We start from the raw sequence: 20,076 nt of genomic DNA on the forward strand, positions 1-20,076 counted from the left end.
CACAGTGGTAGTGGGATCCAGGGCACAGGTGCTCGGAGCAGCTGTGAAGGTGATTTCCTAGGCTCAGGGTCTTGTGAAACTATGGTAGCACCCAAAAGTTGGGGCATAGGTTCACTCTGTAAGGCATTAATGACTGCAGTTTTCCCACTAACCAGGGACTGTTGCTCCATGGCACATTCCAGAAGGTTGGGTCCAGGGGGCTTTGATAGAGCTGTGGTTCTGATCAGCTGATTCCAAGCTGGTTCCAAGCTGATTCTGAATAGGGGAATAGGGTCATAGAGGCAAGGTGTTTCTTTCCCTTCCCTATGCAGCCTTACTGGGTTTGTGTGCTCTATAGGTTTTCTGGTCCTGCTTCTTTGATGTTCTCTGGTGCTCTCCTTTAGTTATTTCTGTCAAAAATGTAGTCATTTATTTATTGTTTTGTGGGTGTTTTTGTGTGTGGTAGATAAAAGAGTACTGGGAACTTCTCTTTGACCATCTTGCTAATGCCATTCTTTTTTCTTCTCAATCACTAGTCTTTTTAAAAAAATACTGCATGTGTCACCTATTAGAGACACTTGTATAAAGTTTTTCTTCCCTTAGTAGATTGAAAGCTCCATGAAGCCAAAGACCAGGTCTTACATATCCCCTATTCTTGCCCATAAATCCAAATACATAGAAGGAACTCAGTAAATATTTATTGAACAGTCAGTAATAGCACTTCTGCCAACTGGTAAGACAGGCATGAGATGGTATTTCCTAACTACTCCTTGTTCACTTTTGAGAAAATTCTTCCCTGCATAGGTTGCATTCATAGTTCTGGATATGTGAATGTAAATTTTAGCGTTGTTAGGGGGAATTAGATCATGTTTTATACACCTACCACTTTTTTAAATGGGAGAACTGAGGTTTTGTTTTAGGTTACCACGCCAGGCTTTTCTCCATTTCATATTTTTCTTCTTTTTATCCATTTATCACATTTGAGTACCTGCTATGTATAAGCCCCAAAAAGCTAATGGTCCATTACCTTTATGAAGTAGGAGGCAAGGTCATTATCTGAAAAGGGTGGAGCTGGAGAATAGTGCTCTGAAGGATTGGGAAGAGTGGAGAAAATTTTTTAAAGTCGTGGCAGAAAGTGAAAAAGAAAAACACAGCAAGATTGGTGAGCAGATTTCAGGAGTCTGCTGCAAGTGATTTTGATTTTATGTATTGAAACAAATTTGCCTGTTTTGTTACTTTGCCCCATAACTTGGCTACTGGACACAAACACAGAGAAAGTGAATAGTAGGAATGATCAATGGTTAGAATTTGGACTAGATGAGTACAAAAACATCATTATCATTATCAATAACAATAGTATCATCATAGTGAGTTAAGAGATTTTGTGGTTTTGGTAAGAGTGTAACAGCAGTGATACACTATGGAACCTAAGCTCGTTAGGGAGGGAAGTGAAGAAAATTTTGATTAATAGGGATAAAGTAGAGGAGGAAGGATCAGTGAACTGGAGGTCTTGATGACCTGAAAGAATAGCGATAGTGGGAATAGTTGAACAAGCAACCTGGAAGTTTGTCATTAGAGAATTTTATGTTTGAATTAGTGATTTTGGAGATGGAGTAGGAAAGGATGATGGAAACTTCCAAAGTGTATGCAGTGGGTGGCTCACATGGAATGGAAGGATGAGGTCATTGAAGATGAGGAAGTCAAGGAACTGAAAGGTCAGCATATTCGATATGCTATATCACACTTTCATGAATTTATCTTCCTTTTAAATGGTAATAAAAATACATCCTACACCCAGGCAATCTTACTCTATTCAAAAAATCATTTAGAAGCAAAGTTATTGGGGTGAGGTGAATATATTCTATAGTTTGAATCAATTCATGAGATCTAATAATGTTTAGTAACTGTTTCCTCCATGATCAGTTTTACTATGAAATTTATTGTCTGAATCAAGCTTTTTCTTAGGTGGAGGATGGGATCTTTTTTAGTGTTCACAGGAGACACCTTTAAATGTCAGCTCTAGGACAGCTATTCTAGGCTATTCAAAGTCTATTCTCCAAGGAATTTGAAGAGCTCTCAGAGTGGATATATTAAATTAGCTGTTGCAGTAAGAAAGATGTGGAATTTTCAACCTCTGCTTCTGCTATCCCTTTTGTCTTTGGACATGATCAGATTCTGTCTTCTAAAAAGCATTTCCTGGAACCCTTCTGCCCCCTCAAGCTACCTGTCAACTCTCTTCTTCCTTTCCTTGCTATAAATATTTACTTTTCTCTTTATTTATTGAAAACAGCTAATTTTTATTGAACAATATTTTAGGAAAAGCTATAATTCTACCATTATAATACATAGCTTTTGTTATTTAGGGGTATACTTTTCTCTGTTACATATGTACCTTTTTTTTCATAGTTTGAACCACAAACTGTTAAGTCTTATGAGGGTAAAAGATCTGTTTTGTCTGCCACTATATATCTAGTATATATGCCTATCACATCAGAGGGACTCCATAATCAAATGTCAAATGAATGAATGGTGTAAATTTTAAATTTGTATTTTGATTTTTTTCTATTTAATATATTAAGCATTTCCCTTTTTCGTCATAGTCTTTATTATAGTAAAAAAGTGTTTTATTGTTTTAATAGATCATAAATCACTATTTTTGGTAGTTGGTAATTTCAAGTAGTTTACAATCTTTCACTATTACCAACAACCATGTAATGTACAACCTTTGCATTAATGTTTTTGCTTGCTGTTGTTCTTTCATGGAACATTTTTTTTAAAGTTAAATTCTTGGGTGGAATTACTGGGCAAAAGTGAGCATTTTCATTTTGGTGAGCTTGTTGAAAGAACTGAATACCTTTTGCCTTCATGCCTTGATTCCTTCCTAAGTGCCTTGGGGTTTAGTTCCTGCCTCTACCACTTCAAAGAAATACTTCTTCCAATGGCTTCCTATTTGCCAAATCAACCTGTTTGTTTTATGTTTTGAGAAACTTCTTGACTTTTCTTGTAACATTTAATACTAATTTACCACTACCTTCTTGAAACCCTACTCTCTTGGCTTCATGACATGTCATTATTTGGTTCTCTTGCTGCCTCCCTGACTGATGTTCTTCCTTGAACCTCTGAAGTGTAACCTTTCCCAAGGTTCTGTCCTATCCCCTCCACTATTATCTCTGTTTTTTTATTTTTTATTTTTTTATTTTTTTGAAACAGAGTCTTACTTTGTTGACCCAGCTGCAGTGTAGTGGCGCGACCTTGGCTTACCGAAGCATTGACCTCCAGGCTCAAGCTATCATCCCACCTCAGCCTCCTGAGTAGCTGCGACCACAGGCACACGCCACCATGGCCAGCTAATTTTTAAAAAGATTTTTGTAGAGATGAGATCTCACTACGTTGCCCAGGCCAGTCTCAAGCTCCCAGGCTCAAGCAATCTGCCCTCCTCAGCCTCCCAAGGTGCTGGGATTAGTCATGAGCCTCTGTGCCTGGCTTTCCTCTGTACTTTAATAACTCCCAAATTATTATCTCTAGCCCTGACTTCTTTCTTAAGCTTCAGATTGGGATTGCTTGATTTCCCATTAATGTTCCATATTATATACTCATCATGTCTAAAAGTGAATTAATTTCCACCCTCCAAATCAGTTCCCTGTAACTATTTCATTTCTGATAATGCTGTTCCCATTCCTAAAGTCTGGACATCATGGAGACATTTCGATCCTTTCTCTTCCTTTGCTCCACCTATTCCATTAGTTGCCTTCCTATATGAATTCTAATTCTTCACTGTCCCTTACTTTGTTTTCAATTTTTTTTCTGAATTGATTTATTCATTTATTTAACAAATATTTATTGAGAACTACCATGAACCAGGTACTATTTATGGTACCAAGGATGTAGCAGTGAACATAACAGATAAAAATTCTGGCTCTCTTGGAGCTGATAGTCTAGTGAAGGAAGACACACAAGCAGATAAGTAAAATACATAGAATGTCAGATGATAAAAAGTTATATGGAGAAAAATCAGGGAATTTGGAGAGACATGGTCAGGACAGGATGTGTATGTATATGTGCACATTTTTTAATTGGGTGATTTAGGGAAGCTAACTGAGAAAGTGATATTTGAGCAAAGATTTGGAGGCAGTCAGGAAAGAGCCAGGCAGATGTGGGAGAGGTTGAGGGAGTATCCCAGGCAGGAGAAGTAGCAAATGTAAAGGCCCTAAGATGGGGGAGAACATACGTGTTCCAGAAATAGCAACATGGCCAGTGTGACTGAAGCAGAATGAGTAAAAGGAAGAGTAATAGAGGTGAGGTCAGAGAGGTAAGGGGAGAGGATCAGATCATGTAGGGCCTTATAGGTCATTGTAAAGACTTTGGCTTTGTGTTATGAGTGAAATAGAAGCCAATGGAGGGTTTTGAGCAAAGGAATGACCTGATTTGACCTATTTTATTGGTAAGAAAACTTTAGCTGCTGGGTTGAGACTAGACTGTAGCAGGGCAAGGGTAGAAGTGAGGAGTAAGTAAGGAGACTATTGCAGTAAGCTAGGTCAGAGTTGATGGCTTGGACCAGACTAGTGGTAGTGAAAGTGGTGAAAGATTGTTAAATTCTGAATTTACAGTTGATTGAATGTGGCATGTGAGAGGAAACAGTGATGTCAAGGATGATGACTTTGACATTTTGGCCTCAACTGGAAGAATATATGTGTGTGTGTGTGTGTGTGTGTGTGTGTGTGTTTAATTTCTAGTTTCTTGGACTCTCATAATATATATTTTATTCTGTTCTATACCTTAATTACTTTTCACCTGGGCTGTATCAATAATCATGATAAATGTTCAGTGGTGAATCTGATCTCCTCTTCCAGCCTCTCTCCTCACTCCAGTTCACCCTTTATAAAATGAGGCACTAATCATATCTTCAATGGTTTCCCATTGTACTTAATTCAGTAGGTGGACTCCTCTGTCTTGCATACAAGGCCCTCCATAATATGAACCCAACCTATTCCTTTGCTATTCCCTTATATCTTCCAAATAAAGTGGCTCGCTGCTCCTTGGATTTCGTGTTTATCAACATGTAACATGTTATAGATGATGCTTATTTGGAATCACATAATGGTTAAGAATATAGACTGTAGTTGGATACCCCAGATTTGAATCATAATTTCATTTCTCATTGTGTCTTTGGGCAGTTTAATCTCTATATCTTGTTTTCTATCTCTAAAATAGGGATAATATTAATAGCAATTTACTTCATAAAGATAGAGGTGTTTTGAGGATTAAATGAGTTTATATTTAAAACATATAAACAGTGTCTGACCAACATGTTAAGTGCTCTAATGTCTCGGCTGTTGTTATTGTTACCATTTTTAATGTCTCTTTCTCTGTTCACTGTAATATCAGGTGTGTGAGGGCAGGGATTTTTATCTGCTTTGTTCACTGTTCTATCCCTATTGCCTATAACAGTGCCTGACATAAAATAATAATAATAAATCCTCAGTAAATATTTGTGAAATGAATAATTGCAGTCTCCTTAGCCCAAGATGTCTACTATTGCTGCCTCTTCCCCCTACTCTCTTCTCTTAAGAACCTGTCCAAACTACAAGGCTTATCATGAGCACCATGTATTCCTTGGAACACTTTGTGATTTTCTGATCCTTCTCCCCAAGCTAAGTTTAATATCTCATTTCTTTGAATTCCCATAATAACTTACTTATGATTTTCTTACATCTATTTCATTTCTTTGCCTTTCATCTTAGTCATTTGTATCTAATCTCGCTTACTAGATATTAAGTTCTCAATGCACTGACGGTGTCTTAATCCCTTGTGATGCTAGTATAATGCCTTGAACATGGTAGATGCTCAATAGACATTTGCTGATTGAATTGAATCTGTTCTACTATTTATATACTTAGTTGTATACAAATTTTCAGATTTCTAAGTCATACTTCCAACATATTAAATCTCTGTGCAATTTATTTCTTGAACATTTAGGTATCCTAAATGTTCAAGCTTAGAAAATCTATACTTTTTAATCTGTAGTTGCAGAATACATAAATTTGTCTTGAACAAATCTTGTTTTAACTGTCTAAAGACTTTAGGCCAGATTATGAAATTGTCCTGCATATATGATCATAAAGGGAAAGTTTTATCAAATGTGGCAATATACAGCTAGAATTCAATGATCTAGTAACATCACCTAAGAACTCAGATGAAAAAAGGCTTTGTGCAGATAAAGTACGTATCACAAGATCCATGCACTTAAGCTCATGCATGTTATATAGGGTAAGCTTCTGAAGTACTTATAATTTAGTTACTCATCATTATGCTTAAATCATGATTATCAGATTTCCTAGCCAACAGCTGTAGAGAGGCCATTTAGAAATGTTTACAAGGCTCATCGAATAGTAGGAGGGAGAGACAGCTGACTCTAAGGAAGGAGACAGAAAAACAAAAAACAGGCCAAGAACTCATAGCATTGTGGGATTAATTGCCCTATATGGCTTAAATAAGTCTTGAGGGCATCAACGTGTTATAACATAGCTCAATAATTGATGTTCATAATAATGACCCAAATTCATCAAAAAACAATTAATTGTGATCATCTACCATATTCTACTTGTGAAGATAAGCAATGAGTATTGGGTGTTTAAATATCCATCCAAAAGATTAAATTTAAAATGGTTTTGTGTATAAAGGAATAAACCCTGAACTAGCTGGACAACTTGACTGACTCATTCCTGAGTTACAATCAAGGTTTTTCTTCATTCAATGTATACCTTTCTGTTCAAGCCCCTCTAACTAGAATTGAAATGCAATGGTAAGGCAACATGAGGCAGTAAATCTATAAAAATGAATTGTTCATTCACACTACATTTATAAAATAGGAAATACGATTATAGAACAGATGTTGACTGATTGAAATGCTGTATGCTCAATCATGTTAGTGTTTATTTGATAAGGAATGCCATTTGTTTAGCTTTGCTCATTTATTCAGTCACTGTGGCCTGGAATTTTATTAGGTGCTGTATAGCTGTATATCTCTGCTCATCAGAATGCTGAGAGAATCTTAAATTGAATGAGACTGTATATGAAGTTGGAGCTTTTTAGCTTTGGGAGTGAAGATGAGAAGACTTTAGTTTTGAAGGTTTTCTATTTTAAATGTCTTTGTTTTGTTTTATTTCATTTATATATGGGTGCCAGAACATAGAAGTGACTAATAGTCTGGCAGTATTCATTACTTGTTTAACTTTATTCTGAAAACTTTCATCTTCCTAAAAGTCTTTCAGTGACTATCCAGGGAGAGATTGAGAGCCAAGAAAATCTCCTGAAATGGAATCATTTATAACTGATGTGTTTCTGAATAATGGAGAAAACTTAAATTTAATTTTAAAAGTACTATAATACTAAACAGCTCTTATATTTGAAATAAATTATTCAACTAATTTTTTGTTCTCCCTTGGAGCCAGTTAGCAAATATCTTTTGTGTTGCAGTGAGATTACAGCAAATGATTTCATGGAAACTTTTATCCAGATGTTGTATTTTATTTTATTAGCTGATAATATCTGTGCCTTTATTATATAGAAACTAGTACAATAAATATTTGAATGAATAGGTTTAGAAACCAGATAATTTGGAAGGATAATTTCAAAGCTTGAATGAACTATGACATTTAGAGCCAGCATCTTAGATCATCATGTAACATATTGTACAATACACGTTACAGTGAAATAGATTTTAAAATTTAATACTCTAAGCAAAATATTTTAGGAAGAATTTTTCTTTTTTTTAAAGAATAAAATAAATAGGTTTTTAGTCCCCCACATCCAAATATTTTTGTGTCCATTTTACCCTCTTTATAAAGGCAGAAAAGGGTTTTTAATTGTTGCAAATGCAGATTAAGAGTTGTTAACCTCTAAAAACTATATAGTCAAATTAAAATCAGTTCAGAATGATGTGGTATGTTATATAAATGTAACATTTTATACAGCATTACAATTTCCTTATAATCACTATGTGACTTTTTAGAATTTATTAATTGATCTAAAAATAAAAGACCCAATGTGTGTTAACATAAATAGCATTTTAATAAACAATAAAACAAAAATGTTCTTGCTTCATCAAGAACATTCTTAAGTGAAATGTGAAATGCATATGGTCCTTCTTTTCTTTTCCTTCCCTTTTTCCTCCCTTCCTTCCTTTCTCTTTCTCTCTCTCTCTTTTTCCTTTTCTTTTTCTTTTTTGACAGAGTCTTCCTCTTGTTGCTCAGGCTGGAGTGCAGTGGCATGATCTTGGCTCACTCCAACCTCTGCCTTCCAGGTTCAAGCAATTGTCCTGCTTCAGCCTCCCGAGTAGCTGGGATTACAGGTGCCTGCTACCACACTTGGCTAATTATTGTATTTTTAATAGAGACGGGGTTTCACTGTGTTGGCCAGGCTGGTCTCGAACTCCTGACCTCAGGTAATCCACCCACATCAGCCTCCCAAAGTGCTGGGATTACAGGCGTGAGCCCCCGTGCCCAGACTGAAATGGCATTTCTTTCTCTGAAAATGCATAATGGTAAAGAATACAATGTCCACTAGTATAGTTTGGTGTAGTATAGTTTGCCTTAATCCATGAAAGGCGCCAACAGTTTTTTCATCACTATTTTTTGAATAACAGCTCTATTATGATATAATCAACATACCATATACTTTACCCATTTAAAGTGCCTAATTCATTGGTTTTTTAGCACATTAACAGAGTTGTGCAACTATTATCATAATCATTTTTAGAGACACAAAAGGAAACCCTGCACCTATAAGTAGTCACTTCCCATTTTTCCCAAACCCTCCCCTCTTCCATCTTCTTGGAATCATTTATCTACTTTCTATCTCTATATATTTGACCACTGTGGACATTTCATTTAAATTGAATCATACAATATATAATCTTCTATGTCTGGCCTTTTCACTTAGCATAATATTTTCAAGGTTCATCCATATGGTAGCATGAATCAATATTTCAGTCTTTTTATGCTTGAATGATATTCTATTATATGGTTATATTTCATTTATCCATTCATCAGTGGATGGACATTAGGTTGTTTCCATTTTTGCCTGTTATAAATAATGCTGCTCTCAATATTTGTGTACATGCTTTTGTGTAAACATTTTTTTCAATGCTCTTGAGTATATGCCTACAAGTGGGATTGCTGGGTCATATGGTAACTCTCTGTTGAACTTTTTGAGGAACTTCCAGACTGTTTTCCAAAGAGGCTGCACCATATTACATTTTCACAAGCAATATATGAGGGTTCCAATTACTCTTCATTCTTGCCAACACTTGTCTATTTTTTATTATATCCTTCCTAGGATATAATAATTTGAAGTGATATTTCAATTGTGGTTTTGATTTGTATTTTCCTAAAGACTAATAATTTTTTCATGTGCTCATTGGTTACTTATATATCTCCTTTGGAGAAATGTATATTCAGATCCTTTGCCCATTTTTCAATTGAGTAGTTTTTTTTTTTAGTTGTAAGAGTTCTTTACATATTTTGGATATGAGTCCCTTATAAGGTAGTTAACTTGCAAATACTGTCTTTCATTCTATGAGTTGTTTCTTCATTTAACTTGTGTGAAGAAAGTGAAAGAAAGGGAGTATTGTCATCTTTACAGTATTAAGTCCTCCAGTCTATGAACGTGGGATGTCTTTTCATTTACTTAGATCTTCTTTACTTTCTTTCAACAATGTTTTGTAGCTTTCAGTATATGTTCCACCCATGTTTTGTTAAGTTTATTCCTAAACTTTTATGCTGTAAAGTTTAATGTCTAATTTATCTCTTATTCCTTTTGTGGCTTCTCCTTTAGGTATTATTTTGAAGAAATTATTACCTAACCCAAGGTTATAAGGATTTATATCAATGTTTTCTTCTATGAGTTTTGTAGTTTTAGCCTTTACATTTGGGTCTGTGATCCATTTTTTATTTTATTTTTTTATTTTGGCAAGCCTGTATTGACAACCCGCACTGAGAAATGCATTGATGCAGTCAATATCTGAAGATGAACTATTAAAACGTAAGTGTAAAACAGTGTCTTAGAGTCCCTGAGAAATACACTCTAAGTTGTAGTTTAGAATGTAAGTAGTTTGTTGGGAAATGTACTCTGATCAACCCTTCTGGGGAAGTGAAGGAAAGAGCAGCAAAAGGAATTGAGCTGTTGGTACAGTCTTCACAGGAGCTCTGGGACTGGGCTGGCAAAATGAGAATAGTCACACGTTGAAGCAAGGAGGCCTTTGTACCCTACCCTCTTCACCAACTAATCAAGGGATTTGCACTACCCTGGGGAAAAGAGGGTCTTTTTGGACAAAGGCAATTTGTCCAAATCATTTAGGGATTTGGCTGAGACTCAGTGCCTCCGAGTCCTGAAGCAAGGAACAAGATAACATACACCTCACAGTGGCACAGTGGCACAGTGTTAAGACTCAATAGAGGAACTGTGTTGGGATACTATGGGGGAAAGAAAAGACAATTAATATGTGGATATGTCTCTATGTCAGTGAAAACTTTCATAGAAGAGGTGATATTTGGACTGCCGTGCAATATAGAGGTATATTTATCAGTTGCTATACAGAAATAGTATTCCACACACAGGGAGATACATAAGCAAAGCCTGGCACTTTTTATTTATTATTATTTTTTTAGATAGAGTTTCCCTTGGTTGCCCTGGCTGGAGTGCAATGGTGTGTTCTCGACTCACTACAACTTCTGCCTCCCAGGCTCAAGCAATTCTTGTGCCTCAGCTTCTCAAGTAGCTGAGATTACAGGCATGCACCACAATGCCCGGCTAATTTTTGTATTTTTAGTAGAGATAGGTTTTCACTATGTTGGCTGGGCTGGTCTCAAACTCCTGGCGTCAAGTGATCTGCCCACCTCAGGCTCCCGAAGTGCTGGGATTACAGGCTTTAGCCATTGCACCTGGCCGAAAGAAACATATGTTACTCAGAGTTGCTTAGAGTGTAGGGTCCAGGAGGAGGGATTGAAGTGGAGGACAGTGAGGTGGTGACAGAGATAAAACTGCAGAAGTGGCAGAGTCTAGATTATGGAGAGAAAAATGGCATGCTCAGAAGTTTGTATTTTATTCTAACAGCAAGGCAGGCCTTTAAGCAAAGGAAGATCTTGTATGATCCATGTTTTATTTAATTTTTATATGTGGTATGAGGAGTAGATCCAACTTCATTCTTTTACATGTGGATATCCAGTTGCCCCAGCACCATTTGTTGAAGAGTGTTTTTCCTCTATTGAATTATCTTGACACTCTTGTCAAAAATCAGTTGATTGTAAATGTAAGCATTTATTTCTAGACTTTCAATTCTACTCCATTAATCTATATGTTTGTCCTTATGCCAGCAGTACTACACTGTCTTGATGACTGTAGCTTTGTTGTAAATTTTGCAATCAGGAAGTGTGAGTCCTATAACTTTGTTCTTTATCAAGATTGGTTTTAGCTATTCTGTGCCCCTGAATTTCCATATGAATTTTAAGATCAGCCTGTCAATTTCTTTTTTTTTTTTTTTAAGATGGAATCTTGATCTGTCACCCAGGCTGGAGTGCAATGGTGCGATCTCAGCTCACTGCAACCTCCACCTCCCAGGTTCAAATGATTCTCCCACCTCAGCCTCCCAAGTAGCTGGGATTACAGGCGTGTTCCACAACCATCGGCTAATTTTTTGTATTTTTTAGCAGATACGAGGTTTCACCATGTTGGCCAGGCTGGTCTTGAACTCCTGACCTTGTGATCCACCTGACTCGGCCTCCCAAAGTGCTGGGATTACACGTGTGAGCCATGGTGCCCAGCCACTCAGCCTGTCAATTTCTATAAAGATTCTGGCTGAGATTTTGATAAGGTTGTGTTTAATTTGTAGATCAGTTTGGGGAGTATTGCCATCTTAACAATATTAAGTCCTCCAGTCTATGAACGTGGGATGTCTTTTCATTTGCTTAGATCCTCTTTACTTTCAATAATATTTTGTGATTTTCAGTATAAATTCTACACGTCTTTTGTCGTATTTATTCCTAATGTTTCATTTTATTTTGATGCTATTGTAAATAGGATTGTTTCTTAAATTTCATTTTTTAATAGTTCATTGCAAAAATAGAATTAGAGCTAATTTTTAATATTGACCTTGTGTACTGCAAACTTGCTGAACTTGTTTATTAGCTTTAGTAGGGTCTTTGTGTGTGTGTGGATTCCTTAGACTGTGCTCTATATAATATTATGTTATCTGCAAATAGAGATAGTTTTCTGGATGGCTTTCATTTCTTTTTATTGCCTAATTTCATAACTGTAACCTCTAGTAACAATGTGTTGAATAGAAGTGGTAAGAGCAGACATCATTGTCCTGTTAGGGGGAAAATATCCAGTCTTTTATCACTTAACATAATGGTAGCTCTGGCTCTTTTCTAGGTACCCTTTGATCTGGTTGAGGAAGTTTTTTTCTATTCCTAATTTGTTGAATATTTTTGTCATGAGAGAGGGTATTGAATTTTGTCAACAATTTTTCCATATCTATTGAGATATTCATGACTTTTCCCCCTTTATTCCATTCGTATGATATATTAATTGATTTTCTGATATTAAACCTACCTTGCATAGGATAAATTTCATTTGCTTGTGTTATACAATCCTTTTTATATATTGCTGGATTCAGTTTGCTAGTATTTTGTTGAAGATTTTTATGACTATTTTCATAAGAGATATTGGTCTATAGTTTTCTTATATCTTTTTCTGGTTTTGGTAACAAGTTAATACTGATCTCATAGAATGAGTTGGGAAGTATACCCTCCTCTTATATTTCCTGGAAGAGTTTGAGAAGGATGGGTATTAATTGTTCTTTAAATGTTTACTCAAATTCGTCAGGGAAGCCATCTAAACCTAGGTTTTCTTTGTGAGTAGTCTTTTGATTATGAATTCAATCACTTGTTTTAGGTCTATACATATTTTCTATTTCTTCCTGAATCGGTGTTGGTAGTTTTTGTTTTTCTAGGTACTTTTCCATTTCATCTAAGTTATATAATTTGTATACATACAGTTGTTCATCGTATTCCCTTGTAATCCTTTATGTATGTGTATGGTCGATAGTAATGTTCGCTCTTTCATTCTGCATTTTAGTAATTTGAATCTATTTTTTGCTTCATCACTCTAACTAAAGGTTTGTCAATTTTGTGGATATTTTCACAGAAAAAAAATAGCCTTTTGAAAAGGGAAGTAGCAAATTAATCATTTGAAGGCAGCTAAAGTAACCCCTATATAGTGGCCTCACTGACAGTGTGTTCTTGGTCACATGTTCCTTAACCTCCTGGAACCTCAGTTGCCTCATCTATAAAATGGGGTGATATGGCTTGCCTCATAGATTTGTCTTTAGAATTAGATAAATTAACATGTAAAATCTCTAGTGCAAGACCTATTTATGACAAATACTCTACCTTTCAGTAAATGTTCATATCTTTTTCTGTCAGATTATTGTGCTGACCCTTGTTTTACTGCATTATTTTTCAGTAGCCAGCTTTTATTTAATAAATTAAACATTAAAAATGACTTCTCTTTTAAATTCTGAAAAAATATTTTTGTGCTTTTTCTTCTACCATATAATCAAGATGATATTTATTTTCACTAAAATTTAAGCATATAACCAATTGCAGAATATAAACAGGTGAAATAGTGGTTTAATATTAATCATAGATGAATATAAAAGCACAACTGACATTGTATATAATAAATTATCATACTCTGTATTATTTTTATCTTTTTCTCAGCTAAGTAGTAATTTTATTTCCTATTAAATATCCATAGAGATAATTTCATTTTTTCTTAAAGTAGAGCACCATCTCTCAGATAACTTTAACATTTCTTAGACAATTCTGACCTTTTAATGAACTTTATGATAGTTTGGCAGTGTTATAAATTATGAACCAGAAACTCTAAAAGGTTATCAAAACTTTTTTCAAATTGTGGTGTATAATTTATTCAGGTAAAGAAAGGTAACTCTAATCAATTTTTATATTTTATTAAAAGTTTCTACATCCTATTAGTAGGATTTATATTCTCTCTTTCCTAAGTATCTTTTGTCCTAACTTCCTCCATAGGTATGCACCTTTATTGCTTGCCAGTAACTTGGGGAAATAAGAACATTTATTCTAGACTTTGAGTCAATAAAAAGTGACTCCTTTATGGAAATAGGAATTGAATGCTACTGTCTCATGTATGAACTCGGTATTTGGCCTAGATCTTTTCCATTTCTCTGAAATGAGGAAGATGTTATGGCGCCTCACTTTATAGGTGCCTGATCAGCTGTTGTAACATGTATCTTCATGAACCCTATTTACTGCTTTCATCCTATGGATTACCAGTACAGCAGGAATAATTGAATTGCCAAACAAGATTATGATAGAACCTCTGTAGCCCAGCCACAAGTAGATAACAAAACATCATGATTCTAACACTGATGGTAGGAAAGCATCTCCCAGGGATGTCAATAGAATTCTCAGGGGTAACTTTCATCTCAATAGGCCTCCAACTCTAACCAGAAGACATGTTTTGCCATGGAATATAGAAAGTGAAAACTCATGAGTGAATGAGAAAAATTCATTCTCAAGAAACCTGCATTAGCGAGCTAATGCATGTCATTAGTAATGTGATCTTAAGGGAATTATTAAACATCTCCAAGCTTCAATTTCCATGTCTGTAAAATGTGGGTGGTGATAACAGGAATGTTGAGAAATTTTAATAAGATAATTCATGTAAAGTATTTAACACAGTGCCCAGTTCATTGTAAGGAATTTTCTTAAAGTTTTTTCAATATAATTTCTCTCTTATGACCCACTTGGGTGTTGTAACAGGTCCATTAAAGCTTTCTTTTACTATATCTGAAATTTTTGTTCTGTATTCTTCAGATCAGTGCTTTTATTACCGATATGGTTTGGATTTGTGTTCCTGCCCAAATCATGTCGAATTGTAATCCCCAGTGTTGGAGGAGGGACCTGGTAGCAGGTGATTTGGATTATGGAGGCAGATTTTTCCTTGCTTTTCTCAAGAGAGTGAGTGAGTTCTCAGGAGATCTGCTTGTTTAAAGGTGTGTAGCACCTCCGTCCTTCTCTCTCTTCCTCCTGTTCTGGCCATGTAAGATGTGTCTCTTCCCCCTTGCCTTCACCATGATTGAAAGTTTCCCGAGGCCTCTCCACCCATCCTTCCTGTACAGCCTGTAGAACCATGAGCCAATTAAACCTCTTTTCTTTATAAATAACTCAGTCTCAAGTATTCTTTATAGCAGTGCAAGAACAGACTAATACAACCATTTAAGTTAGCTTTTATGGTTCCTCTTACTTTTACCTCTATGTCCCAGTTTTTTTCATTTTTTTGTTGTATGAGTGATTTTCAGGCTTTTCATCATTCTGGAAACCCTCCTTGGATCCTATTCTCAGTTGTTTATTTCCTTTATAATGTACCACACAGAACTGTACCCCATACTTTAGAGATTATTTGTACAGCCTAGCCTTCCTTTGATTCAGTTATTAGGCTTTTATCAGTGTAAACTAAGATTACTGTAGAATTTTCTTTTCAGTGGCTATTTTATGACCTGTGACCAGATCAAAGGAACCATTTTTCAGATAAGAGACATATTCGAAATTACAGTTCTGAACACTGATTCAAGAATTGTTTTCTTCAGCTCTTAGTATTTACATGCTGGTCTCATCAGTAATCTATTTGCTTAGAGACATTTACTGGAAAACTGAAACAGCATTTGTAATTATACATTAGATATTTTATTCTTATACCTATGTACCCAGATTTGATTGGTTAACTTAAAAGCACCAACATTTTCCATATTTGCTGTTCAAATTTTATTTAGGTAGACTAGGTTATAGACCATTGACTTCAAATGGAATTGTGAAGCTAATCTTTATCTGAAGCTTAGGTGATGAAAGGCTTTTTTTTCAAGCAAAACTAATGATACTCCCGAGTTAAATGAAAATCACCTAACCTGGAAACCGAGAGCGTGTTGCTTCCTCAGCACTGCTTTCTTTCTCTGCCCTCTGGGTAGAGGAGAGAGGGCATTATGGGGAAAGGCTGCGGAAGTCAGAGCAGCCAATCTATGGCTAACCTGAATGACATTGTTAAAGGTAAAAGAAATTGCAAAAGAGAGAATCAGTTTTTAGTATATAGTATATAGCCTATATATAGAATTCTATATATAATCTATATATAATAATCTATTATATATTTATATATAATAATCTGTTATATATATATATCCATATATAATCTACATATAGCCTATATATAGAATTCTATATATAGACTATATATAGAATCAGTATATAGGGCTGTTATTTGCAAATATTTACTTTTTTTTTTTTTTTTTTTTAACCTCTGGAAAACCTCAGCTCCCTAGACTGTATTTTCTGTATCTCAATTTCCTTATTTGTAAAATGAGGACAATAAGAGTACATAGACTGCTCCCTAACTTCCCAGTTACCCCGTAAGGTAAGTCTTTTGTCTCTCTACTTAATTTTTCCAGTGCTTTAAAGTACTCTTAGGACCACATGTACTGATTTGTATAAATTGTGGTTACTTGTGTATGTATTTTTTGTTCCCTACTAGATTATAATCTCTTTGAGGTCAGAGGTTAGCTGAGTTTTCATCTTTTTTGACCTTCATAGTTCCTTGGATTAAAAACTTCAGTGAAACCACAAGAAAGTAATTGGAAATATAATTGGGCAAGTGGAACAAATTTGTTAAATCAGTTTGGGAAAACAATAACTGGTTCTTAAGTAATAAATCAGCCTCAGGTTCACTGTTCCATAATCAGGGTGGGAGCAAGGGAGAGGGGAAAGTCTATGTTTTTGAAGATATCTGAGAACAGAAGCCCTGCCTTCAAATATGGTTGATTTCATTGGAGAATGGAGGAACCTCTTCTTAGTCATGTTCAGAAAAATTGGGACGTTTGTCATTAGCTGTACTGTGATGCAGATGTGACTTCAAATAATCATTTCACTTCATCTTGTGTATGTTGTGGCAGAAAGCAATATTTCAGTTTATCACAAAGCAAGGAATTTGGGTATAAGATTAAAGTCCAATATGTACTGCATGGAGAGGCATAATTTCTATTAAGTATTGATCCTTAAGGCAAAGCTAAACAGACATAATTAGCATAGGATTTTTATTTGAAAATATTGATTTTCTACCCTCTCTCGCTCTCTAAAGCAGAGACTCAAAGTGTCAGATAATCTCTGGGTTAGAATGGAAGTAGAGGTCATCTGGCCCAAGATCTCATATTCTTTGTCAATCACTTCTGCAATATCTCCATCAAGTCATCACCATCCTAGGCTTGAAATGTGTTAGCAGTGGAGAACTTGTCTTCATGGGAGATAACTAACGTCATTTGTACACTAATCTACTTGTTACAAAAGTCTTCTTTATTTAATACTGCAATCATAAACTCTGCCATATCATAGTTATTCAGATGAGAGAAAGATCACCACATCTCCCTGACTAGTCTCCAACCTCCCAACTCCAGACTAAACATGCTTTCAACTGTTCGTTTGTTACTTTGTTGCACTTTCCACACTGTATATTGTAGTCATAGTTTTGTAGCTATATTTTTACACATCCTCTGAATTGTGAGCTCCTTGAGGGCATGAACCACATCCTATCTTTGAATGTGTCTGGCGTATAATGCCTTTGAGTGAGAAAAACATGGCATTAAATCTCTGTTTTTTTCTAGGCTACTCTTGTTTGGATGTTCTCTGATTTATCCTTCATTAAACTGTATTTACCGAATGACTTTCTGTGTGTCAGACACTCTGCCGGTATTTAGGAATACAACAGTGAAAGAGAAAGATATAGTTTCTGACTTTGTGAAACTTAAAATGTGTGAGATGCAGACAAGGAAATGCGCAGTGCAAAACAAGGTGATAGGCTGCACTAAAGGAAAGACATAGTACATGGTTTCCAACCAAGGCTTTTAGGACCAAAGAATGCTTTTTTTCCCCTATTTTCTTGTTAAAATGGGGAAAATATTTTGGGTGTGGTCTGACTAGCCGTGATGATCACAGTTTTCGTCTGGGTGTATCTGGATGTATATATTATTGCAGGTTTAGGTAATATTTGCCTTTTTAATGCCACTACATTATTGTTCATTTGTTCATTCAATAAATATTTATTGAGCACCTACTAACTGTTAAAAACTTTAGACAAATTAAAGTTAAAGACCATAATTTCAGGGATCATTTCTATAGTTTATTACTGGAGAAGTTTCTTTGAACGTATAGAGTACTAAAAACCACGTTATCTCCTGACTGTAAAGCTGCCTCTTGGTATTGCTTTACTTCAATTGCCATTTGCCACTAATGATTGTTCTTCTTTTCTTTTGGGAGAGTAAGGGGGAGAGGACACAGTCTGGGTGGGGAAAAATATTAAATTTACCAGAGTCTAATTGGGCATATAACTATTCATGAATTGAACAACCCTCAAAACCAGAACAAAGGGAGGGGAGAGAAGGAGAATATGACAGGGTTGTCAGTCACTACTCTGCTTTCTCTGTTTAACCATCCTGAGTATGACAGCTCTTCCTCACACAAGCCAAAATCAATCTGACCTTCAGATAATGGTTTAGGTGATTTAAGTGAAGTGTGTACCTAATGACATACTATACTGGAAAATACTTTATAAATTAAGTGCAATATATAAACTATCATTATTAATAATAGTATTTCCACCTAATTCCTCCCAGGCAAACTTCATTCTCTGTAAATTGCATATCTTAACAATTTCAGTACTGACTGACTCAGTATGAAAAACTGCCAAAGCATTTCCTTGGTATTTAATTAATTCTTGTTCTGCATTTGGGTTAGCAGTTTTATAAAACTAGTTTCTTCATTAGAGATCTGGAAATCCTCACCCAGTCTAATGGTATCATGTTAAAGTTATCAGAAATCTGTACTTGTCAGAGTCCTTTCCATGAATCTTCTTGAAGATAAAACACTTTAGGCTTATGGTTGCTCAGGAAAGTACCAGAGTAAACAACCATCTGTGAATAATAAGGCTTAAAATTGCCATGGTTAAAGGCCTGTTGAGAGTTCACTACAATGTTGATGGAATTGACAAGGAAATTCAGTTATTTCTGCTGCATACAACATTTTAAGATAATGTTGTAAGAATTATGACTTACCATTATACCAGGACTGCTAGTTTTCTATGAATTTTATCCAATTTCTGAAACACATATTAATAGCACATCCATACAAACATAACTCAAAGGATTAGCTTTACATATTATTTGGCACCTTCCATATAATTTAATATATCAAATAAGCCCAGTTAGTTTATATTTCTCTTTTCATAAAAAGAGGTATCCTTTTGAGATGTTTCAAGGGCCATCTGGAAAATCTCGAAGTTAATTCAAGGTGAAGAGACTTAACTTAGAATTTGATTTTGTGAAGTTTGTAAAAAATATCAAAGGTAATTGACCTGGCACAGTTGCTCATGCCTGTAATCCCAGCATTTTAGGAGGCCAAGGCAGATGGATTGCTTTAACTCATGAGTTTGAGACCAGCCTGGTCAACATGGCAAAACCCTATCTCTACAAAAAAATACAAAAATTAGCCCAGTATGGCGGTGCACGCCTGTAGTCCTAGCTACTTGGCAGGCTGAAGCAGGAGAATCGCTTGAGCTTGGGAGGCAGACACAGTGAATCGAGATTGCGCCACTGTACTTCAGCCTGGATTATAGAGCCAGACTTTGTTTCAAAAAAGAAAAAAGAAAGAAAACTATATGTGTGTGTGTGTGTGTGTGTGTGTGTGTGTGTGTGTGTGTGTATGTGTGTGTATATACATATATATATGGTTGAAAACACTTGGGCAAAATATGGTAAGTGACTGTGAAATAATAGTAATTCATTTAAATAGAGCAACAGTTAAAATACTTTAAAGGCAAATGTAAAAATGTAGTTGTAGAAAAATCCTTAGCTCTTTTAGAGGACTCAGTTTTCTTAAGTAATCAAAAACCTAATATAGAACATGAAGCACAAGGAATCATCTTGATAAAGCACACAATCCTTGTTTCCTAGGTCAGTTA

General features: G+C 35.4%; 1 protein-coding gene and 1 pseudogene across 4 annotated transcripts in view; both read left to right on the top strand.

The window, feature by feature from the left end:
* EDA (ectodysplasin A) overlaps window positions 1-20,076 on the top strand; it is a 429,191-nt gene that overhangs the window by 60,698 nt on the left and 348,417 nt on the right. The window lies entirely within an intron of this gene.
* LOC116535106 lies at window positions 18,209-18,408 on the top strand (annotated as a pseudogene).

Source organism: Sapajus apella, unplaced genomic scaffold (genome assembly GCF_009761245.1).
Source record: "Sapajus apella isolate SASKATOON/1434 unplaced genomic scaffold, GSC_monkey_1.0 scaffold91, whole genome shotgun sequence".
Taxonomy (NCBI): Eukaryota; Metazoa; Chordata; class Mammalia; order Primates; family Cebidae; genus Sapajus; species Sapajus apella.